At 40.0% G+C, this 25,572-nt stretch overlaps 1 protein-coding gene and 1 long non-coding RNA gene across 3 annotated transcripts in view; one reads left to right on the forward strand and one right to left on the reverse strand.

Annotated features, from left to right (window-relative positions):
• The window catches only part of LOC124156472 (unextended protein), a 182,047-nt gene that overhangs the window by 147,786 nt on the left and 8,689 nt on the right, over positions 1-25,572 (reverse strand). The window lies entirely within an intron of this gene.
• Positions 22,051-23,051, forward strand: LOC124156473. Its single transcript, XR_006864335.1, has 3 exons — positions 22,051-22,108; positions 22,212-22,639; positions 22,723-23,051. It is a non-coding gene; the product is annotated as an uncharacterized LOC124156473 (long non-coding RNA).

The following is a 25,572-nucleotide window of genomic DNA, read 5'->3' on the forward strand; positions in this document are numbered from 1 at the left end:
TGTGACCTATACTCTAGGAATTTTTGATCATTCATCAAAAGCGGTCAAGACATGAGAAAAAAGAAAATCCATTTAAAAGATTAAATGCACAATAAAAGGAACTTTGGCGAGAATGTACTTTTAAAATAAATTACCCCCCCCCCCCCAGCCGCCCACTTGACTCTCTTCGCCTCGATAGATGAGAGCACCGCCCCCCGGGGGATGATAGCGCCCACTTTGTGAACCACTGATGAATGCTCTTGAAAAAAGGGGACTGAGCTTCGCCCATTCCCAATTCCCGGCCCACCCTGGAGACCGCCATTCTCTAGTGCGGGTCGCGCGTCGCCAAAGAGCGTATCTCTTGCATCTTGGGATGCGTTTCAGATTCCTGCCCTCCCCTACCCGTCTGGACCGGCATCGCGTCCGCCAAAAGGCGCCGCCAGGGGGCGAGGGTGCTGCGGGAGCGGCAGGCGCCCTTATGCAGCCGCACCGCTGCGCACACAGCCCGCTCCCACCCTGCACGCGGCGCGGCTCCTCTCTGCGGCTGCACCACCAGCTGACTCCCTCCACCCCGCGCCCATGCAGCGTCATAGACTAGAGGGGCACAGCCATTTGCTTTTTATTCAGAGAAAAATCTCTTCTGTGTCATCCTTCTTCACAGAATAAATAATCCTTCATTCCACTAGGTGCAGCAAACTTAGGTTTCGCTAATGGCAGCTCGAGAATTGTTTTTTTTATGTTTTTTTTTAATTTTATTTATTTAATTCCACACCTCCGAAAACAGCTCTATTCGGCATAAACATCGGGGTTTATGATAACATTTAACAATCAAACGTGCACAGACATCCAAGCCCTGGATGAAGGTAACTTACCCAGGCGGGACTCGAACCCGCAGCCTTTGATTTGGCAGGCGAGGACTTTTCCCCGCCGCCACCGAGGCCGAAAAATAGTGGTAGCTAGAGTGCCGACTTCAAACAAAATCCCGGCGGTGGCAGAGATTTTTTAGAGACAAATTGAGAACAAATAAATTTTACTTAACAAAAAGCCCAATAACAGTTAAAATTACAAATAATACTGAAACGTACCAAAGTTACCCAGATGTTGTGAATAAAGGTATGAAAAACTTACCACGTAAAAAGAGATAGAGGGAGACACATTGAGAAAATGTTTAAGTTCCCATATTGAACACTTTGAGGCGACGTTTCCGAAATTTATTTTCCTTCGCCAGGCTTGAAATTAAAATGGACACAAAAATTCTTTCTCATTTGCCTGTACACTGTTTCCTAAGAAATTTTTCAACTACCACCACAAGGGTGTGAGGATTATGGAAAATAATTATATCGACCCATTAATTTTATTTTTATCCCCACAAAAAATTCTTAAAAGTCGCGTTAGCCATATTTTTTTGACAAAAGCATAGTGAATTATGAATCTCATTACCATCATAAGGATGTCCATCAATTTTACTAAATATTGGATCATAATTGGGTAATTTCATAACATTTTTAAAAATCATTATGAAATGAAATTTTGCATGGAAATAATCTAAATGAACAGTTGTAAACCGGACTCTGCGTATGAGTTTGTTTAAGGATGGGCAACAGGATTCTGCCATAAGTATCGTCGATCTGGGTTAGCTGAGTAACCATACAAAAAAATTGCAGAGAAGGGCTGGGTCACAATTGGGTTTTGTCAAATTTACCACTCAATTAGTGTTTTCCACTACATTCTAAATAATTGTAAAACTTTGTTATGGCCCCACATTTCTGTTAATATCTCAAAATTGTATCCATTTTAATTTCAACCTCTGAGCAAGGAAAAGAAATCTTCGAACGCTGGGAAAATAATGCATTTTAATTTTTTCATCACAAGACCAATACTCCAGGAAACCTCTTTATTTATTGAAATCTAACACGAGACCGACACTCCAAGAAACGCATTTATTAACAGAATAAGAGGTCAAGAAAAGATGACAAAATCATTTTATTGAAATATTTATTCACTAAATCAACAACAGGCAAGCTTTCCCTTGCTCTATTTTTTTCAGAACGATGCGAATGAATGCTAAGCATCGAAGAGTGCATTTTAAGTGCTTCGAGGGAAACGGCCTCGATAAGAGACAAGTATTGAGATAGATCATTCAATTAGCATTGCAATTGAATTCCAACTCCTTTCTAGGTTAATATGCTCTATGCAATACTCCAACTTACCCTCGACCTGTCCTAGCCTCCTCAGTATCTTGCACAACAGACCTCACCAAATACCGGGTCAAGAAAATGACGGAAAACTGTCTTCAATGCCGATTTAATTTTGGGAAATTGGTGCCTCTTCCTCTCGCTCCAGCTGTGTCATCTGTTTCGGAAGCTGAGGACGCTTGTCTTTCTGGGCATAGGCTGACTTAGGAGAGGGGCACAAGGGCACAGGCCCCTAACCCCTCCCCAGAGGCTTGAAAAATAGATAGGGTTTTTAATACGGTTATCATTCCTTTCTTTTGTTTTGTGCATTACGGAGCCTCAATAATTTAATTTCACATTAACAACTTTCATATCAAAATAAGAATAATAATTCGTGCAGTAATTGCTGTGTGTTGATTTTGATCTCAAATATGAGAAGACTATTTGCCTGTGACACTCTTGTGCCCATCCAATAAAATCCTAGATTTGCCCATGTTTCTGGCTCTCGTCTGCACTCACCATGTGGTCAATCCACCATTTTGGAAATCTGCGCATTAATTGTTAATATTTCTTGATCTCTGAGGTATGTTTTAAGTAAGACCAACATTTACCAACGCAGTATTTCCCGAAAGGAACTTACCACATAGACAAAAGAAGCTGCGAAAATCTTCAGACAAAAAAAAAGTACCTTGATGATTGAGAATGAAAATTTTTGCGGCTTCGCATCTTAAAAACAGTTTTCACACGATATTCTGTGCTCGTGGCGTGCCCTTTTGCGTTGCGTGGATTATAGAGAGCTAAACTTGATTGAAATGTGAATTTTTCGTAGAAACCATCATAAATGAATTATTTATATCTACCTTATATCATAAATGTGGCGTTAAAACATACATACATGTGCATACATTAATATCCAACAGTCAATCAACCATACCAGAAATTCTCACTTCCGTAGCTCCGGATCATAGATATTCGCGAATGAAAATTTCCGCGGCTTCACATTTTTTTAAACGATTTCTTGTATTCGTGGCGTTATTCACGATTATTTCCATGATTTCGGATGGTGTTTGGAGTTTACTGCCACATCCAAAGATCTACAGAAAAATCTGCACATATCCTTAATTATAGAATATTCTTTCAACTCTGCAAGAACAGCAAAGCTTGATTTCGTTAATAGTGACGGAGTTGAGATTTCCCAATGACTTGCTTTCCGTCCTTATCCTTTCCCTGGAGGCATCGTCCGGGGCTCACATCCTCCTTTCCCTTTTTCCTTCCTCTGTCTCCAGGAAGGGTAAACCTTCCTGAGGTAGCACGGGTGTAAAAGTCTCTGACTTAGTTCTCGGCCTTCAGGAGAGAAGCCATTGGGGGCCCGCCCTGGGTACCTGATTCCGATTTCACATCCAACGGCTATTTTACATTCAGAAAAATCAATCCATTTCCACAGGTGGAGTCGTACTTTTTCCATCTTCACATTAGACTAACATCAAGTCATGACAGTAGTTTGATGTTTCTCATATCGTTCGCCCGATATTAGGGTCATAAGCACGTTTAACACAGCCATTTCTTACCAGAAAGAACAACTACGACGATGAAATACCCTTTTAAAGATGATAAAACGTACATGAGTATCAGGAATCGAAAGCTTTGCAGGGAACAAGTAACTTTGTACGCAGTCACGCGCTAATACACACCTAGGATGAAAAAAATGTATAAAAAATCACGAAATTCGGGTTCGAGTCCGGCTAAGCCAAATGATTTTTTTTGCATGGTAATTTCATCCATGGTGTGTATGAATATCACGAAGAATTTACGATATTTCCGAATTCAATTTCCCTGATCAACCACTGACAAAAATCAGCATTTTATCAAACTCCGTCGCACTTTCCATTGTAGTATTACCCAAAATCTTCCCTCGGCTTGGTCAATAGGGTGGTTTCCTATTATTTTTTTTATTGCCTAATTCGAAAGATTATTACTCCTGGAGTACGCATTTCACGCTTTCAGATTTTTAAATGACGATATCGCGACGGCTAAGTATGAATGATGGGAAAACTCCGAGTGACGTCGCTCTGGTTACCGCTGCCGCAAGTGAGGTGACCTTGGGGCGAGACTTAAGAGCGCTGATACGACGCAGGATGCTAGCAGGTAGCAGAGTACCCTGCTAGCGGGTAGCGCTTGGCTTAAATAAGGATTATTATTCCCCTATCAAACGAAGGAAACTTTCCGACTACAGTCAGTTTTAATAGGTGATTATTAAGATATATTTCCCTGAGCTCTGTGCCTCATGCATGCATTGGTAATCTCAGACAATGTAAAACTCCTATCTAATCGTATAGAAACTAGGTCCCTGTGACGTCACGTGGAGTGGCATCGCAAGGGCGCCAATCTAGCCTTTTTCAAATGCGGTTAAAATTTACCATTGCCATTCGTCTAAACTGGGAATTCTAAAACCAAATAATTTGTATATTATGAATACACTAATGGTGGGTAACGAATCGCAATCAATGCCTTTCGTTTTCTTTGATGAAGGAAACTACCCTATTACGGGAAACTACATAAATGATTCAAGTTTTCCCGGGAAATTCGTACATATCCTAGTCCTAGCGTAATATTCGGAGAAGCCCATACTGAGGTAAAATTTTTCATTCGAGGAAACTTGGCAAACTTGAGCAAAGAGAAGAGGAACACGCACATAGAATTAGTGGGGACTCTACCAGAAAATTCTGTAGAACTTTCTCAAAATTTTTCCGAAGAAATCCACAGGACTTTGCAGACAATTTCACCAGGGGGGACTTACGAAATCAACCCCAAAAATACTCAGACTCGGATTTGGACGGAACTTGGTACATTTTTTTCTCAAGAAAATTATGAAAAATCCCAAAAAATTTTATTTTTGCCCAGCTTCGATGGTTATTCAGTTACAGCCACGCAATTTTTAGGCGGCTTCTAAAATTTTCCTATCTCAGTTCATGCTTCCCAAGGCGCGGCGCTGTTGGAGTCAAAAAGTTCTATGTACCGAAGTGCATCCGTACCACAATCATCCACGCAGCCAGAAACTCGCGCTGCGGTCATGCTTGGGTGCAGTGCTGGTTGCATACACTGTTCTTTTATACAAGAATTGCCATGAGAAAAAAATCCCCTGGACCGGGAATAGAACCATGGACCTTTGGCTTTCCGTGCCTATGCGCATACCACTACGCTATTCAGGTTCTTTAATTCCCATGGCAATTATACGAAGGCTCATGGCACTAGGTATTAGGCCCTTGCGGTCCATCAAGGATGGCAACGCGAGGGAGAAAGGACTTACACATACCGCTTTGCGCGGCTATAGCGCAGGATTGAGGCTCTCAACCGGTTGTGGCTTCTTGGAAGTCCTTTCTCCCTCGCGTTGCCATCCTTGATGGACCGCAAGGGCCTAACACCTAGTGCCATGAGCCTTCGTATAATTGCCATGGGAATTAAAGAACCTGGATAGCGTATTGCTTGAGCAATCATAGCCTATCTCGCAGCCTCCGCGTCTCCAGCTGCTCCCATTCAAAATCGTTTAAGATCTGTTTTACGCTTTATGCTCGCCCGTAGTAACTTTTGACGAATCTGAATTTATGGGGAAATATTTCAGGGGGGACTGAATCCTCCACCATGGCTACGTGCCTGTCGACAATGTGCAACAGTTCCACGAGTGCATAGAGCCTCCGCCATCACTGCTCGCAAAGTAGATCTGATGCATGAGCCGGCCGTCATCGGATTCCAGGCTCGCTGGAGCCCTTGTTTGTCCCATGGAGAGAAGGACGCGGAGAATTGACCCCACTTGACCCCGCCGACGAACACACACTGCCGCGTGGGGGCGTTGCGAAACGAAGATGACGCGATAATTGAAGGGCGGCCGGCGCAGCGAACGTTGGAAACGCGACCGCATCTAAGATACATCAGGCGGATGAGACGACGACCGATTTTGAGGAGAAAACCGCGTGTTGGGCAGCGGTAAGCCGCCATGGAGTCACACGCGGCCCGTGGAAGCCGCAGCGATCATTCCCATGAGATGTAAGCAGTGCGTGCCTTCCCAACTTCATTGGTTTATAAATAAAATATTACAATACTAGAATATTGATAAAAAAACAATGTTTCTCTCGCCAGCTAAAAGGGATGAAACAAATTTTTATGAGCCCAAAGGCGTACCCAGGATCAAAACTAGAGGGGGGCAAGTTACAGTTTTTTAAATTATTTGCTTGAAAAAATATTTTTATTTCATTTACATGTTTCGTAGTAATATCTTTGTCCTTTGATTTAAAGAAAATTTGTTCAAAAACTTTTTTTATAACTAAATATGCTTTTGCTTGAGGGGGGGGGCAGCTGCCCTCTGCTACCCCCTGTTGGGTACGCCCATGTATGAGCCTGAACAGTCTCTCTGAATTGCCTCATATAAAGCGAAAAACGTTGGGCGCGCGTTCCACTATAATTACATTTGGATAGATGTTAAGAAAAATTAAGTGTCGATACATTTTATCTTCGCATAATTTTTCCAATCACCAGGAGGAGAAGGCAGCAGCTCTTCTTTGTGCGAATGAAAGTAGCCAGTACAGCGACACTCACTTCACTCCAAGATAAAGCCTAAAGAAGTGTTGCTCTTCCGTCGTCATGATGGAAAATTTTCACAACATAAAACCTGAGTAGATTTTTCTCATTCGTGAGGCTAAAACTACATTTGAAGCCAGGCTGTACTCTATTACTCAACTTCAATCTTAGTTGTCTTAGTTGAATTGGAGTAAGGCTGGAATTTGGTAGCATCTACCCTGGGGATTGATGCGATAAGTAAAATAACTGGCTAGTAACTTAGATATATTTGTGATCTCATCAGGAGATTGAATACATAAAGTCTCCCTTCTACCCCCTACCCTCCGCCAGCTCGACTTTCGCTGGTTTTGCTTGCTGAAACGCTCAGAGAAAAATGCAGAGCACTCAAATTGATAAGCATCTTCCATGTGAGTTGGAAAAAACTTGTAACAGCCGAGGAGCTTTCGTAACCTGATGCCCCTTCATCCCATCGAATATCATTCTTTAGTGGTGCCAAGCATTTCTAAATCACAATTACGTAATCTGAAGATAATTAAAAACTGTGCCATACGTTATATGTACAATGAAAAAACCATAGAAAGAACATATTGCACAAAACCATCAAATACGATCATGAATTAAAAATCGGAAAAAGAAGAAAATAAAAATTAGAAATATTTACGGTAAACTTTTAAATACCGAAGATTGTACCTAGAGTTCTCAGCCTTTTTTTGATAATGTAGCAAAAACCACTTTTCTTTCCTTTCCACATATTTAAAAAAAAATTTGAATGGAAAGAGAATTAATGCATTTAATTGTCCTGATGTGATCACAAATATATCTACTAAGTTTGTATTCCTGAAGTTGAGAGGGATAATAAAGTGTTTGTTTTGACTACTATAAGGGCATTTTATTCCCGTTCTCGACAAATCTTTCCGAGAAGTTTTAAAATTATTTATTCTAATATGATCCTAAGGATGTAATTCCTAGAGCAAATAAAGTATTATCTTATCTTAAAATGGATTTTGCAAACTCCATTCTTTTTTCGAGAATTAGAGTCACCACATCCTGCCGGAGACAGTTATGCAAGATTTTCTCCTAACTACGTACGTTTAGGCTGTCATGGGAGATAAGTTAGTTCAGACAATCCTCCCATGAACTGAGGGCGTTACAGTGTTCGGCCGACCACGATGGTTTCGGGGTAAAAAGAGCTTGATTCTACAGTATGGGTCGCAGGTTCGAGTCTCACCTCTACAATTTTGCTGCAACAAATGCGAGTTGGTGAAGCTTTCCGCACTTCAGAGAACAACTATCAAGAGTTTTTGGTTCATCAGGATCGTCCAAGGAAAAAAAATAAAAGTAACGAGTAAAAAAATAACAATGCTTTCCATTAAAGAACATTATACAGGGTTTGTCCGGAAAGTAATAGGACTGAGTCGATTTAAAAAAATTTATTGAGCCAATCATTACAATTCTTTAAAAACTTTCAAAATAGGCTCCTTCTGCATCGATGCAGCGCTGCCAGCGCGATTTCCAAGCATTGAAGGCGTCACGGAAGTCATTATCCGGAATAGCCTTGAGAGCCGAGGTGCATGCTTCTTGGATCCCCTCTGTCGTCTCAAAATGCTTGCCTTTCATCGGCAATTTAAGGCAAGGAATGAAAAAAAAATCCGGGGGGGTCGCATCTGGGCTGTAAGGCGGCTGCGGAAGCGTTGGGATGCCGGCCTTGGTTAGGTAGCTGTTCACAAGAAAAGCGGTGTGAGCCGCAATTTCTGGTCGTCAGTGAGCACTTTTGGGACCATCTTCGCGCACACCTTGTGCATGTTCAAATGCTCCGTTACAATGTCATGAACCACAGATTTTGATAAATTTAGCATCTGGGCATATAACGAATACTTAGTCGACGGTTTGAGTTCAAAACTTTGCGCACACGAGTCACATTGCCGGTGTTAGTCGAAGTCGCAGGGCCTCCAGCATGGCCTTCATCAGCAACCTCTTCCCGGCCCTCCAAAAAGGCATGGTGCCACCGAAACACACCACTTCTTGCTAAATCAACATCTGGGTAAGCCTACTTGGTCATATCAAACGTCTCCGTTGCAGATTTAACGAGTTTCACACAGCATTTAATCGCGTACCTCTGCTCGAGTGAACGCTGCATTTTCGGCTTGCACCAGTCACAGAAACACGTTGCGCAAAAATGTCTGTCCTGACTCTCCAAGTGCTCGGAGACAAACGACCAGCCGCTCGTACGTTAGCTAGGAACGCCCTCTACCGAATCCAGTCGGTGCACGCACACTCCAATGTACAGTCACGGCGGAAGAAAATCAGTCCTATTACTTTCCGGACAAACCCTGTATTGGTCTTATTTATGGCTGAATATAATCTGTCACTTACACATAAACAAAACCCTTGAAAAAACACGGACTTTGTACTATCCCACAACGATTTTATTACCTAACATGAGCTATTTTCAAAGGGATTAACAAATTTGGGGATGGGATGACTTTATATAGTCCCCGGAATGGAAAGTTTACAACAGTCAAAACGAAAAAAAAACGCACTCCATAAAACAATGGTTGAATGCACAATTCCACTGACAATATTATTATTATAAGTAGTGCAAAATTCAGATTATTCTCCACATAACTAAGTTCTGTGTATTATTAACTTCCGGGTGAACATAAACGTTCCCATGAACTTCGTCCATAATCGTATATACTGCGAGACCCAGTAACGATTTTTTTAATGCACAGCTGTAATTAGCTGAAAATAAAATATTAACACGTGTTATTGTTTTATTTGAACTAAGGTTTTAATGAAATACGTGAAAAAACAATAGATTAACAGAGAAAATTTATTCGGGTCTACCCATACAACTCTGCCTCAACCGAAGGGGGTCACGAAACCACACTTCTCATTGGTCGTAGGTTCAAACACTCGGCTGAAGAATCCTCAATAGTTACATTCGCGGAAATGAATATTAAAAATTAAAGCATAGCAGACTCCGCACTTCGTCGTGACACCTTTGATAAGCTGGCCGGTGCGCGGGGCCACCAGTCCATCCGAGACACTACCAACAGGCTAATTCACCGTAAACTTGGAGAGTTTCGAAATTTTCCGACTGAAATAAATTCGCATCCAGTAACAATAAAACCTTATCACCAAACAACTAATGAAACGACCAGGTCATATGAATGTCGGAAATTTAAATGAACGGCCTTCACCTCAGATATATAATTACAGTAAAATTATGCCTCAATACATGAAATTTGAACAATAGCTACATTAAAATATCACCAAAGAAGATAATGTGTAGCAATGGAGTAACCGTCGAATACCACGAGGTACTTATATAGCCATGAACAAGCGTCTTCACTCCAGAAAGTTTGCCCTTATTCTTTGGAGTTCCATACCCCGTGGAGCATCCAGGGACGAAATAAGACCTTATACACATATTTCACCACGATGTTATATAATTCCTCTGCCAACTACAAATATCCGCCATAAGACGCCCATGCAACATACATCATAGCTTCAGATTACTCCCTAATGCCGTCTAACGTCTCCGTAGTAGTACATATATGGAATGCACTCAAAGAAAGAAGCCTTTCAGTGCACCTCTTGCAGTGCCCAGCGATTGAATAATAAGAGTCATTCGTAGCAATATTTATTAATTTTACCTTCTGGTGATTATTTTCTATCACTCCCATATCCATTATCCAGATATAAAAGTGAATGAGGCCATATTGCATCCACACGCTTGCCGCGTCGCTGTACTCTCCGCCGCCGCCGGCCAGAACCGGAGTCGACCGCACGCTCGAAAAAACGATTTAAAATTGGAGGCTTTATTAATTTTAAAAATGTAGAGGCTTCATAGCACTACGTGATATCAGTCACTTGGCGAAAGTCCGTGGCAATATCTACTTTTTCTCTACGTTTATGTAAAAAAAATGGGCTGAAAACAGGCTCCGCCATTTTGTTATATATCTATGGTTAATGATGAAACAATCCTTCAAATGGAAGGAAAAGAAGTGTCAATTAAGACAGTATAACAATTTTGCCGATTAAACTATTCATGAAACCACTGCAGGAGGATAAATGTGGCAATTTTCAGAAAAAAATCGAGGGCGGTCGTTTTTCCCTGAATTTGTTCAACTTTGACCTCACACATATTGTTAACGTGAAAACACAGGAAATAAATAATCCGGAAAGTTATGCACAACTTATTTGAGAATATGTACGCGAAGTTTCGACTTCCTAGCTCAAAAAAATCGTTTTTGAGGTTTCGGCCAGCTTTTTTTCGATTCTAGCCCACTGAGGCCTCGTTCCCAAGCGGGTTGACGAGAAAATTTGCTCCGTTCAGACGGGAATGGAGTGACGCGCGATGATCATGCGAGAAAAACAGGCATTTTAATAGAATGTCACCCGAAGGAGCGCGTCCTTCGCGTCACTTGGTGAAGGCCGGTGGTGGAGGGGACATTCCTTTGAGCGCGAGGCAATTCCCGAGGTCAAGGCAGGTCCCTTCACGGCAACGCCCACGTGCAGATATGGCAACGATATCACACCGGAGACCTCTAGGCAGTAATCGATCACCGTAACCACTGGGCCACCGCTCCTAGCTGAAGGGAATACATTAAACCTATAGATGTTTAACTGCGTTTTTTGTTTAAACTATTGGTTATACAACCCCATATCTTAGATTGCTTATGGCATTCGAAGATATGGGGTTGTATAACCAATCTATGGCTTATGGATAATCTATATTCTATGGCTTATGGATACAACCCCATGGCTTAGATTGCTTGAACTACTGAGAATTGATATCTTTAAGAGCGACACAGAGAACATAATATTAGAGCCACACTATATTTCTAGGTCCGATAGAAGCGATAAATTAAGAAAGATGTTTTGCCGAACGAATAGATATGGGAATTCGTTTTTCCCCCGAACCATAAAGGACTTTAATAAACGCTAGTCCCAACTTCGTTAGAGCACTTCATTTTTTTAAAAGCTGTAAACGGCTGCTGTCCTAATACCCCCTGCCACACGCCTTTTAGGCGGCTTGCGGGGTATTGTTTAGATGTAGATATCGATGGCTAAGTTCTAACAACACGTATCTCAAATTCGGCCGGTTTGAAACAGGTATCATTACGCAAAGTGTAATTACATTAAAAAACAAAATACAAGCAAAGAACAACTCTTTATTTGCAAATGAGTGCTTCTCATTCAGTTTTATGAACTTTTGGCTTTAAAGGCACTGCAGGCACAGGTGACTTTGTACGCAGTCACGCGCACGGGTGCAATGTTAAATACACCAAAGGATGAAGTTCGCCATGAAAAAATATTTGACTTAGCCGGGATTCAAACCCGGATCTCCCGATTGCCGGTCAGGCGTGTTAACCAGTTCCATCACCAAAGTTCGCTCTGAGAAAATGGCTTGGTGGTGGAACTGGTTAACACGCCTGACCGGCAATCGGGAGATCCGGGTTTGAATCCCGGCTAAGTCAAATGTTTTTTCACGGCGAACTTCATCCTTTGGTGTATTTTGGTTTTTTAATTTCAGTGTGCAAGTAAAAGAAATTAATCGTTTCTTTTTGCTCTCCTGAAAAGTTGCTATTTTTGAGATACGTGTTGTTAGAACTTAGCCATCGATATGGGGGACGATTCGTGGACAGCACCCGATGTACTACCAAAGTTTGATTGAAATCTGAGACCCAGTTTTCGGGCACTCCCGTTGTTAGCGCATAATAACCATCCCCAATTCTAACATAAATTGTTGGAGATATAGTAACAGCTGATGTTTGTAAACAGTTTGTTATCACCATTGTTGTTCTAGTTTACGTGCCTTTCTAAGGTAAAGAAAAATAAAAGGCTGAGCTACCGAAAAGAATAAGCTGCATTCTTTCTGCGCAAAATCCAACTGGTTATGGACCCAGAGGTTACGCAAGGATAAGAAGAACGCAGTAATAGAAAGTAAAATCGTGAAAGAAGAAAAAGAAACAGAATCCGGACAATTTAATTTTTCACGATGTCATCGGATGCTCATAGCGAAAGAATAACCGTCCAGAAGCTGAATGATAATAATTATCAAGCATGGAAATTCAAGATGAGAATGGTGCTAATAAGAGAAGGTACGTGGAAAGTAGTTGATGAAGATAAACCAGAAAAATCCGAGGCGGGATGGAAAGGAAAGGACGAGAAAGCACAAAGTACCATATCCCTTAGTGTCGAGGATGGTCAGATAATACACATTTGCAAGTGTAAAAGTGCCAGAGAAATGTGGTTAGAATTGCAAAAAGTGCATGAAAGGGCCAATTTAAGCAATACGGTATCTACTTCGAAAACTTTATCAATCAAAACTTAAAAAGGGTCAATCAATGCAAGAATATATAAAGTCAACATTAGAACTAATCGAACGTTTGCGGAGCATCGGAGAAGAAATTAAAGATTTTAATATAGCTGCTCTCTTGCTTAGTGGTTTGACAGATGAATATAGCACCCTTGTAACAGCCCTTGATACGCGTCCAGATGACGAACTCACATTAGAATACGTAAAAGGAAAACCGATTGATGAATTCACACGTAAGAATGAGTCCATAATATGCGATGAATCACGCAACCTGCAATCGGAGTCAGCTTTGAAAACACGAAAACCACATGAATCCAGATCGGAAAGAAGTAATTATGAAGAGACTCGCGAGTGTTTCGTTTGCAAGAAACGGGGACATTTAAAGAAGGATTGCAGAATATGGAAAGCAAAAATGAAAGATTTCAAAAAGGAAAAAGACAGTCACGAGGCGCGAGGTGCTACAGATGCCAGCCTGAACGCATCGTTTGCTACTGCGTTTTGTTCATGGTACGAAGATTCGGGCGCTACGATCCACATGACAAATGATATTGACTTCTTTACAAGAATTCGTCGAAATAAAGAAGGAAAGGTAATCGTTGCAAATGAGGAATTCATTGCTATTGAAGGGACAGGTGAAGGATACCTCAATTGCAAGATATCTCCGACAGAAATAAACAGGATACTATTGAAGGATGTTCTGTATGTACCTGATTTGCGAGGCAGCCTACTCTCGGTAAAGAAATTAGCTAAAGAAGGTAATGTGGTGACTTTCAAGGAAAATGACTGCATAATTGATAAGAAAAGCACAGTGCAAGCTGTGGGAAAGATTGATGGTGATCTTTATAAATTATCATGTCAAGAAATGGCTAATTCTGCGAAGTTTGGGAATCACCGGAATTGTATTCATCTATGGCATAGGCGGCTTGGACATAGAGACCCAGTTGCAGTGAAAAGATTAATTGATGATAAACTTGCTATAGGAATAGAAATTGATAACTGCAATAAATTCTTGAGGTGTTGGGACTGTGTAAAAGGAAAATTATCGAAGAAATCATTTCCCAAAACAAGCAGTTATAAAGCTCAAAGACCCCTAGATCTCATTCACTCAGATATTTGTGGTCCAATGAGTACAGAAACTCCAGGGAAGAAACGTTATTTTCTCACATTTATTGATTATTACTCTCGTTACACAACTGTATATCTGCTACGCTTAAAGGAGGAAGTGTCAATCAAAGTGGAAGAATATGTTGCAGCAGTTTCTACTAAATTCGGAAGAAAACCGAAAATTCTGCGAACGGACAATGGCGGTGAATACATAGGAAAGAAAACTCAGGATATTTTAAAGAAAGAAGGAATTGAGTTTCAGACCACAGTGCCATACAGCCCTGAGCAGAATGGAATAACAGAAAGAAAGAATCGTTCTCTAGTTGAATCAGCTCGATGCATGCTGCTAGATGCGAATTTGCCAAAACAGTATTGGGGAGAAGCTATCATGACTGCATGCTATTTGCAAAATCGCTTGCCCAGTAAAGCCATTGATAAAACCCCATATGAGCTGTGGACTGCTGAAAAACCTGATCTTCAGCATATACGAGTATTTGGAAGCAAAGCTTATGCTTATCTTCCCAAAGAAAAACGGAACAAGTGGGATTCACGTGCTCAAAAAGGAATTATGGTAGGATATAATGAAACGTCCAAAGGTTACAGGATCCTACAACCCAGTACGAATAGAATTATCATCAGCAGAACTGTAGTATTTGATGAAAATGTTACAGATAAAGAGGAATTATTCAAGGATATCGACCTAGAATCATCTGAGCGTTATACATACCAGGATGATAGGTTGATGAGAGAAAGAGAAATACCAATCACCAAGATAGATGATAACACCAAACTGGAAATGGACAGAACAGATCAGCCAGTTCGAAAATCATCAAGAGAATGCAAGGGGGTGCCACCAAAATGGTTATCATACACTGTTAAAATTAACCCAAAGCCCGATACAGAGTCTTTAGAAGAGGTAATGGAATTGCCTGCAAATGAAAGAGAGAAGTGGATGAAAGCCGCTGATGAAGAAATAAAATCTCTCGAAGAATTAAGGAATGGAATGGGCCTGGCGACATAAGCTGTTAAGTGGGGGTGTTGGAGATATAGTAACAGCTGATGTTTGTAAACAGTTTGTTATCACCATTGTTGTTCTAGTTTACGTGCCTTTCTAAAGTAAAGAAAAATAAAAGGCTGAGCTACCGAAAAGAATAAGCTGCATTCTTTCTGCGCAAAATCCAACTTAAATAACCCATGCATTCGCGATTTCAAAAAACATCCCATGAGAGGCACTTCAGTTACCTCTTGAAAATTATGACCCATCGTTGAAACGTGCCATCGTGAGAAAGTGACAACGTATAAGAGTGAAATATATAAGGTTTGATAATTCATTCATTCATCGATTACGAGATGAAGTTAGACAAAGAGAATTACACTCACAAGGGAAGTGTCATTAGCGTCACCACCAGATCTCGTTCAAATTTTGCCTGGTGATAGGAATTGGATACCCACGGGGTGTAATTTCTGTTTCAGTTACAAACGCTCATCACTTTTCGATATATTAGCGTGGGAATGTACCGGGAAAATGCCTAAATTTATGCAACTCACAGAACGACAATGCATTGTCAGTGCTCTACGTCCTAGCAACGGAGTACAATTGCTGCACTGCGGGGTGCAGACATTTAGGAGTTTTCCTGTCACTTTCCGTCGCTAATATCTCGAAAAGTATAGAGCATTGGCAGCTGAAATAAAAAATTGACCTCAATGGCTATCCATTTCCTATCACCAAGCAAATTTTGAACGAGATCTGGTGGTGACAATTAAAGGACTTCCTTGTCAGTTATTTCTTTACTTATTTCACACACCACCGAAAACAGCACTGCTCGGCCTTAACATCGGGGTTGATAACATTTAACAATCACAAACATCCATGCCCTGGATAAGGGTAACTTACCCAGGCGGGACTCGAACCCACGACCTTCGGATTGGCAGGCGAGGACTTTACCCCGCCGCCACCGAGGCCGGCGAGGCCAATTATTCATTTTAAGTGATAATTTTCCCAGATAATCATGTCACGAACAAAACGGAAAGCTAGGATAAAAATATTTTTTAAACCTACTCTTCAGTTACGTTGAGATTTCGTCGTTTAAAGACCGTCATACGGGGGGCACGGACATGCACAATCTGAAGCACGCGCGCGGCTGCATTCCAAATTGCGTCGTGTAATGCTGTGAATTACAAGAAGAATTGCAAGCGAGAATGCGTAATACTGGGAATTTTAGTTTTCCGAAAAAATATTCGTGATCGTTAATAGCTATTAAACAACTTTCAACTCGTTAAATCACTTAACTGGTAGAGAGTCATGCAAAGAAAAATAAACAGCGATTTCCTCAGCAGTTGTCCGGTTATAACTTGGAATAAATACCTAGTTTCTAGTTGACAGGGTGCATACGAATATGCTGACATGCAAACGAAAAAAGATTCTTAAAATGGGTCACAGACCGCAGAGGAAGCCGGTGAAGTGTAGACACATTCACTCAACCCCTTCTCATACCCTCTGTGCCGCTTCTAAAACTCTTCACTTAGGTATCTACTTCATTTTACCTCTCTTCCACCTTAATGAACGAGTAAAGTAACTCTAAACGGTCCACACATATCATAATTTATTCGTATCAACATTGGTTTCGCTAGTGATTATGATTTTAACTGGAAGCCCACTTCATTATAAATGATGCATTCCAACATAATTTTTTGCTAATAAAAAAACTTGCGGAGGACCTGCTTGACACTGGTCGGAATCATTTCAATCAGTTTTCATTCCGAACGGTTGATTCGGATAGGATACGATTCCGTTGCTACGCGATCGGATATACATGTGTTTGAAAATTTCCATTCCGACGACTCAACACTTGGGCTCATATTGTCTCAAGAAATAAAATTTCCAAGCACAAAAAATTCCGTTCGCTTTGTCAACCAATCGAATAAAACGTATGAAATGCAACGTGGTCAGTATGCATGAATTTTCAAACCAAACCTTACGGACGGTAAACTTGGATCACGAATATTCCAACAAATTCACGCGACTCTCATACTATTTCCGCTTTTTGATGGCATTGCTATTTTTATTACTAAAAACAGATCTCTGACGCTGTGTATCAGTCGAGAAATTAGATGCTGACTGCACAAATAACTATTAAGATCGGATAATATCCCATTGCGAGTACGTCACATATGCGCGGCGACATTTAAAGGGGAAGTCAAAGTCAACTTTGATTGCTAAACATGAAAATTAACGCAGTGTCATACAGTTGTTTCAACGTTTTTTACATAATTTTTCTCCATCTTTTCGCTTAAAGTGTAATTTTCATACAATTGCATAGACAAGTGAATCACATAGTCGCCGGCTTTCCTTTATTAATCGCCCTAGATTCACTCTGCCAGCATGTAAAGTGAAAGAGGGAAGAACCACGGGACAAAGGTGTGTCGCGCGAATCAAACACTGCGCGGCAGGTGGCAGTTAGGCGGGGAACGTGCGCCTTCGAGGTATCGCTTTTGGTATGAAGAAATCGAGGTAAAACAAAAACAGTTAAATTTTTTGCCAAAAGGTCTCTAAAATATTATGTTTACAAAAAAAAAAGGTCGTACCCGGATCGAAAACCACAAAATTCAATATTTAAGTATTTAAACTCTTTAAGACCCTCAGGAAAATCTATATCCGTCGTCACATGAACCTGGGGATTTTTATGCAATTCTTTTCTCACCGATTCGCAAAATTTGCGACCACGTATTGCTAAAACGGATAATTTTGAAAAATATTATCGCCGGGCTACTGTATAGGGGCAAGCTAACAAGGCGGGACTCGAACCCGCGACCTTTGATTAGGCAGGCGTTGCATATGAGTTATAAAATAATCTTTAAAGCCTACACGCATAAAATACTGGCAAGGAATACAAAGTTTCTTCTAATCCCACATTTTCGCATTCCTGTTTTACGGCATTTTGGCTCACGTCGCTTCTTGAAGTATGAAGAATTCTTCACCGGAGGCAGTAAGGTTCTTCGTAAATATAAATCTGTTGAAAAAACAGCTCATTACTCACCTGATGTAACAAACGAAATTATGAATTATTCAATTGAGAAATGTCAAATGGTCAAACTTCCTAATTTCACGTATTTGAGAAAATCTTTTCATATATTAAAATAGTCGACTGTATAAACCCGCAAATACGTACTTGTACACAGAAAGGTTTCTCGGGTTTTCCACCGGTTGATGTCGTCCATGTCTCCCGACGTTTCGAGCAGGGACTTGCTGATCACCCTCATCAGAATTAGGATTCCTAATTAGGAAGATCCCCTGAGGATTATCAGCAAGTCGCTGCTCGAAACGTCGGGAGACATGGACGACATCAGCCGGTGGAAAACCCGAGAAACCTTTCTGCACCTGCTACGCCGGGAAAACCTATGATCATACGTACCCGTATAAATGAAATATAAGTTCTATTATCTTCAAATGTTTTAATACAAACGGTCCAAGGGGCAGTATGCCCTAGAACTTTAATCAGGGATATAATAAACTTATTAGAGGCCCATGGACTTCTCAAAAAAATTCTCTGCTAATAATAATTAAGACACAAACATGAATGGAAGCCTCTTTCCACGCTGGGCCTCCCTACTCTCAGACTGACTCCTTCCCGTGAGCTGGCATTGGGCCAACCAGCGACACTGGAACATATCCAGACGGAAGAATGTGCAGCATCATAGGCACTGAAACTCTTATGACACATAATCGCCACTTCTGGAAGTCTTACAATTCGATTCACAAAAGAAAAGGGACAACGACATTGTGCAGACCAGTGCTGCGACGTGATGCAACGAAGTAAAAGTAATTTAACTACTCTTAATGTTTCGCAAATTTTGAGACCACGTACTCCAAAAACAATCTTTTTTAAAACATGATCGCCGCGTACATAATTTTTTAAAAATTATAATTTTTTACATTTAGTAGCCGATACATTTTTTTTAAATTTATTATAATAATTTTTAATAATAACCTACTCCAAACTCGTGAGATTGATCGTTCCATTTGACTAACCGTAACACTTGAGTATTCGTTCATTATAGAAATCGGAAATGAAATTTTGAATTATTTGCACGCCGGCGTCATATTTACTTGTAATCGATACATTGAATATATGTAATTATAACCTACTCCAAACTCGTGAGAATATGCGTCACATTTGACCAATCGTTACATTTGAGTAATCGTTACGTTATAGTAGTCATAAGTTAAAATTCGAATTAATAGCACGTAGATTCAAAGGCAGTTACAGCTGCATTCACCTCATCAAGAAGTACACATTTTTGCTACAACCTGTACATATTTATGGCTGAATTTCATAAATCAAGCATTTTAATTATAATTTTATTGAATGGCATAAAATAATAATAAAAATGTTGGTTATCATGTTACTACTCCCCGTTTGAGAAAATATTGACAGCTATTGCAACCTGTAAAGGGAATATATTAAAAGTAATTGTATCCCTAATTGCAATGATACTGATTAAGTTATGAAAGATTAATTTGCAATTGTAATCAATGACAAATTTGACAGTGCGATTGTAGTTGAGCCCGATAATTTTTTTTTCAAAATTATTTTCCATCACTTGCGCTGATAAGATACGGGCACTAACAATAGGTTCTGCTTCTACTCATGTTACCCATCACGACAGATGCATTTTCTTTGAATGACCCACACCACTGTCATAAATGTTTTCATATATGCTATCGTTCTGTTTCATTTTCCGAAGTTCATTTGTTGTTTCTATCAGTTGATTTTTGGTCCGTTAGTATTTTTGTTGAGCCGCCGCCTTGGTAACTGGGATAAAATCAAAGGATTGTTGTACCAGCAGCCATATTGAGATACAAGGAATAAAGGAAAACAGTAGTGTCATGTGATATTGAAGTTTTATAATCGCTATAACACGTTAAGAGAACGAAGTATGCTTCGTTACCTCCTCCTCCCTCGATTTTTGTTTTGTCGACGGATTAATCACTCATGCTATTATCTTCAAATTTTTAGGATATAAGTGGAGGATTATAGGCGGAGTCTGGGTGTTGGTGGAGAGAGGGGGGAAGAGGAACACCCGCCGTAATTTATGTAAAACTGAAGTAAATGGTAATCTTTAAGGTGGCTCTCCAATGAGATTTTAATTCCACTACCTTAAAGGTTGAAGAAGGAAACCAAATTACTAACGATGGACAAAGCAAGAAAGAAGCCAGCACAATTGCATCGGCGAATGGGGCTTTCTAAAAAAAAGAAGAATTTTCAAACAACTGAATAGACTAATATAAAAGTGGGAAAATGATTAATCAGGTGGCACGCATGGAGCATGTTTCTTTACGGAAGAGAGGCTTGTATACGCTGACAGGTGCTTAGAGGTCAAGAGTGGAAGCATTCCACAAGGCCATATTCGACCCTCTTGATAAGGATTCAATCTTTATTTGAACGCGCTGGTACTCATTTTTTTATTTTTACAGGGGTGATGAGAATTTAGTTATCATTGAATCACTGAATCAACCTTTTTTTCCATTCTACATCGATATGTTTTTCCTATGTAAAGTAAAGGGAAATGAAAATCTAATTCTTTTTCATACGATTCCGTTTGAATGAGATCATTTCAAAGGATTGAATCGTTATCAAGATGGTCACATTCGTTTATGATTGAATGATCTCATTTGAGATCAAATACTGAAGGATATGCGAAGACTTGGAGAGTAAACAGAAACGACAGAAGACAGAGAAGAGTGTGCTATCGAAAAAAGATGACGATAAAATGGATCGACCGAGTAAGTAATGAGGAAGTGCTATGAAGAGTGGAAGAAAAGAGAATCCTCCTGAAAACCTTAAGCAGAAGACGGGACAACTTAGTTGGCCACATTATGAGGCATGACATCCTGGTGGAAACAATCGTAAGGTCAAGTGTAAATTAAAAAAAGGGCAAGGGACGGCTTCGAATGAGGCACAGAGGACATTTTATGAAGGATATTAAGGAGAAGAAGTACGTCGCTATGAAAAGGCTATCGCATAGGAGAGCAGAATGGAGAGCTGCGTTAATCCAATAATACGAGTGATGACTTATGCTAATGAGCTTCATACAAAACGTTACAAAATGTAATTGATAAATACCTAAAAGCCACTTATGAACAGATATCAGACTTCAGACACATTATCATAACGAGGTATTGCACACCTTCAAGATGAAATACGGAAAGTAATCAATCCCAAAACTACGACCGTATTCCTCTCCAGCAGAGTTTACACGTGAAGCATAGCGTTTTAATCATCTGCATTTATCCTCAATCTAAAAATTTTACCTTAAAATTATTCTCTAAGATGTAATCTTCTTGTATTGGAATAATTCTTCATGAAATTTGGAACTATTTACGAAGCACGAGTGTGGAGAATCAGGAAAAAGTAGAATACTGAGATAATTTTATTGCGAGCCGGATAACATAGCAACAATAAAAAGTAAACGTTTAAGAAATTCTGGCCACATAAGGAGAGGGGATAACACCAGCATGATAAAACAGGTTTTTAAGGAATGAACCAATGGTAGAAGACCAGGACTGCGTTGGAGAGTTCAAGTACTGATGGATGTCAGAAGACTTTGTGCAGAAATAGAAATGACGCAGGACAGAGAAGAGTGTTGGCGAGGCCAAAAACCATCTTGGGTTTACATGGGCAAATGAGTAAGTAAGTAATTTTATTTCAGTCGAGATTGGGGCAAATATTGAACAGGCACACTCTGATACATGTACTTTGAATGACCGACATCACTTTTATACATGTTTTATATACGTTTCCATTCTTTTTACGTGTTTCACTTTCTGAAGTTCATTTGTTGTTTGTTGCATTTGATTTTTTGGTGTATTACGTTGAGTTGGCGCCTTGGTTACTGAGATACAAACAAGGGATTGTCGTGGCAGAAGCCATATTGATATGCAAGAGAAAAAGTAAGATAAAATAGTCTATAGATGAATAGAATAGAGATGCTGAATTTTTCCTTTTACATAATCGCTTTGATGCATTAAATCTACTTATTCTGAAAATTTCCAGACGACAGCCAGCGCTTAGCGAGATTAATCCGTCAGCAAAAAAGACTTGTCATGAGAAAGGCACGCGACATCTTAAGGGCCAGCAATTCCCGGGCAGCAATTGGGAAGCTTCTAACGTCAATTGACCTAACATGGAGATGGATCGACGGTAGGGAAGATCTGCAAGATTCTTAAGAGGATGCATCACTCCCGCTCGAACATTATTCTTTTGTTTTCTTTTCACGGCGGCCTATCACCCGTTTAAAACATAGAGTAAGTATAAGGCGGGTGGCGTCACTGATTTGGTCCCAAAATACTTCGAGCGTCTCAATGGTAACGTGCTATTGCATCACGTGACTTGCATACCATTGTGGGACGAATGATATACCATCGTTGTGTATTTTGGTGCTGAGAAAAATCATTCAACGGAAACTCAGGGACCTTTCATTGGTGAGTGAAGTTAAAAATATTTTTATGTATTGTAGTTCATTTTGATATGCGCCAAATTTATCCTCCTACGCTCATTCATGCAGATATTTCCCACATCATATGATGGATACACGTGCTGAACGAGTGAGAAGGTGATAGCTACCGGCCCTCTAATAATCCTTACAGTAAAGGAGCTGGAGCGAGCAAGATTCTTCAGAACTCCTGCTGCAACGGTCATCTTTTTGTCTTTTTTCTTCGGGGTGTATCAACCATTTAGAACTCTGGCAATAGCCAGGAACTTTCTAGAGCATATACAGTAAACTCTTAACAAAATTACGTGTACCTCAAATACAAAAAATTGCCGATGAACCTTTCGCTTCACGAATTATCAACGGTTGCATTACACGAAATAAAATCTGCCATCGGAAGGATATTGACGCATATATGATAATACACATAACCCACTCCTCACAATAGGTTGAGGAATTTATCTAGAGTTGTTTCTCCCGGGAAAGGCTGCGTCCGATTCAACGTCCCACTCCTACTGGGAGCGTTATCAAGAGACTGAGTAAATTGACTCCAACTCAGCCTTCTGTGGGAGCATAAAGTGTCCGTTTTCCCATTGTTGGGCCGATTTGAAATTTGATAGCGGAAGACTTTAGCCGCTGTACATTCGAAGTGGCCAGGAAACATTTCGAAACACGACTTAGGTGAACACAACTCAGCCTGATTCGAGATGAAATGGCATTTGGATTTCCTGTGTTTCGGAGTTTTTCGCTTAACCCAATTCATACCTCAAATTTCATCATCCCGATCAGTCATCACACACATCTTTTCGAAACGATTGTTTTTCTCCTCCTAAAACAACTTAATTAAGGAATTAAATGTAAAATAAGGGTTATAGTTTTAAAAAACCCTCTGTAAATAGAACTGATTACTTCAGAAGCAACTTGGAGTTAATGTTGAACGTTCATAATGGGATGATCAAAACTTCGTAATTGCCGTTGAAATTTCATGTAAATTATAAGGACGGAAGATAAAAAATTGCAGACCTCAGTGCAAGAAACAGATAATGACCAATTTTTTGCAAAAATTAGAGTTTTCTAACTCAAGAAGCCCCTCTTTCCCAGCGGACACTGTTATTTTCAACATTAGGTTCAAAATAACTTAAGCCGACATTGTTGAAAACTTACGTTCCACTCTATGAGAGCAAGAATTATATTTTTCTATTTTTTTTTCTCGAAACTCAACCTTTGGTTATTACATGGTTCTGGTACTCATATATTTATTTACCCCATGATATTTTATGTTTTGATTTATTATAATATTACGAGCGTGCTGCGCCCGCTCCCAGCGGGCTTCCCCCGCTCTTTTCAATGCAGGTCCACAGAGGGATAGGCGCGTTTCTAATTTTAAAATGTAAAAAAAATGCAGGGTCTTATGTACAAATTTAATTGGAATGTTCATGTACAAATTAAGGTCAGAGGACCTCTTTAAACACAACATTGGAAGTAATTACACTATCCTCTGTTAAACGCACATGATGACTCATACGTACGTATCAACCTGAGACTTGAATGATGAATTAGCCGCATTTTGATAAAAGTTATTTAAAGAATGCGAGATATTTTTGCAAATGAACTAATGTATCCGTTTGTGCGCCGTTAACGTCAGGAATATTTATCGGTTTTTGCTTTTTTTTGTATGTTTTTGTTTTTTTTTATTATTTAAAAACCAATTTTAGGAAATAATAGCAATATTTAGGAAGTAAGATATGCCGTAGCATGTTCTCTGATAAATTCTATGCATTTTGGTACCTCATTTGTAGAGTTTGGTTGCGTATAAGTTGAGAAAAAGGTATCTATACAGTAGAAATAATATAGAAGATTACGTCAATATTAATGAACTTCTTTAGGCATAATCCTTTAAAACAAGAATGACTAGTATTACACAAATAAAAAAAACAAAACACTCTCCCATCCTACATCCGGTTCCTATGAAGAGATATAAATATTGAATACTTGAACGACACGATACATAAATTGACAACCTAAGTGAAAGAACCAGATAATGACAATTTTTACAAAAATGAGATTTCAACAAACACATGAAGCCCCTTTATACCAGCAGACACTGTAATTTCCAACAATAATCTCCAAGTAAGTGTATCAGACATTGTTGAAAACTTATGTCATTCTCTCAATGCCATAATATTTTTCTAATTCTTTTTGTTCTCGTTCTTGCACTCACATCTTCAATATTCCTTATATATATATATATTATATATTATATATTATATATATATATATATATATATATATACAATGTCCATACTAGTGAGACAGTTATACGAGTATTCCACAGTGTGGTGAAATGCGTTATGCGAGTTTGATAAGAAATTACAAAGGTTTGATTAACGAATGTATCAGGAGCCCATACAGGGGACCGTGCCTCCCGCGAAACGTGGAGCGCCGCAACCGCGTGGATTTCCATTCAGGAACATCCGAAATAATTCTTTAACATGTGCCGACCGAATTTAAATCGGGAGGATGACACAATAACGTAGCGTCGTGCGAGTGAAACAAGGGGCAGGCTGGCTGCGCCGCTTTCTGCCTCCATCGAGAGCAGAGGAGGGGAGGGAATGGAAGGGGTGGGGTTGCATGCACGAGGACGCGGCGAGAGAGGGGAGGGGATTTTGTTGTGGCTACCGAGCGCAGCACGCATCTACTCCACCGATGCGGCAGCAGCTACTAACCCGGCCGATATTGGGATGCAGGGCGATGAATGCGAGACTGCACTCTGAGATTGCACTTTCAAAGCAACTAAAGACTTAAGAAATATAGGTAACGATATATTCCAGTTTTTAAATTCACCGATTTTGAGGGGCGGATCTGGGATATTTTTCGGGGAGGGGGGGGCAAAAGGGTCTTACAGGTCTTCTCATATTTGAGATT

Source organism: Ischnura elegans, chromosome 3 (assembly GCF_921293095.1).
Source record: "Ischnura elegans chromosome 3, ioIscEleg1.1, whole genome shotgun sequence".
NCBI lineage: Eukaryota > Metazoa > Arthropoda > Insecta > Odonata > Coenagrionidae > Ischnura > Ischnura elegans.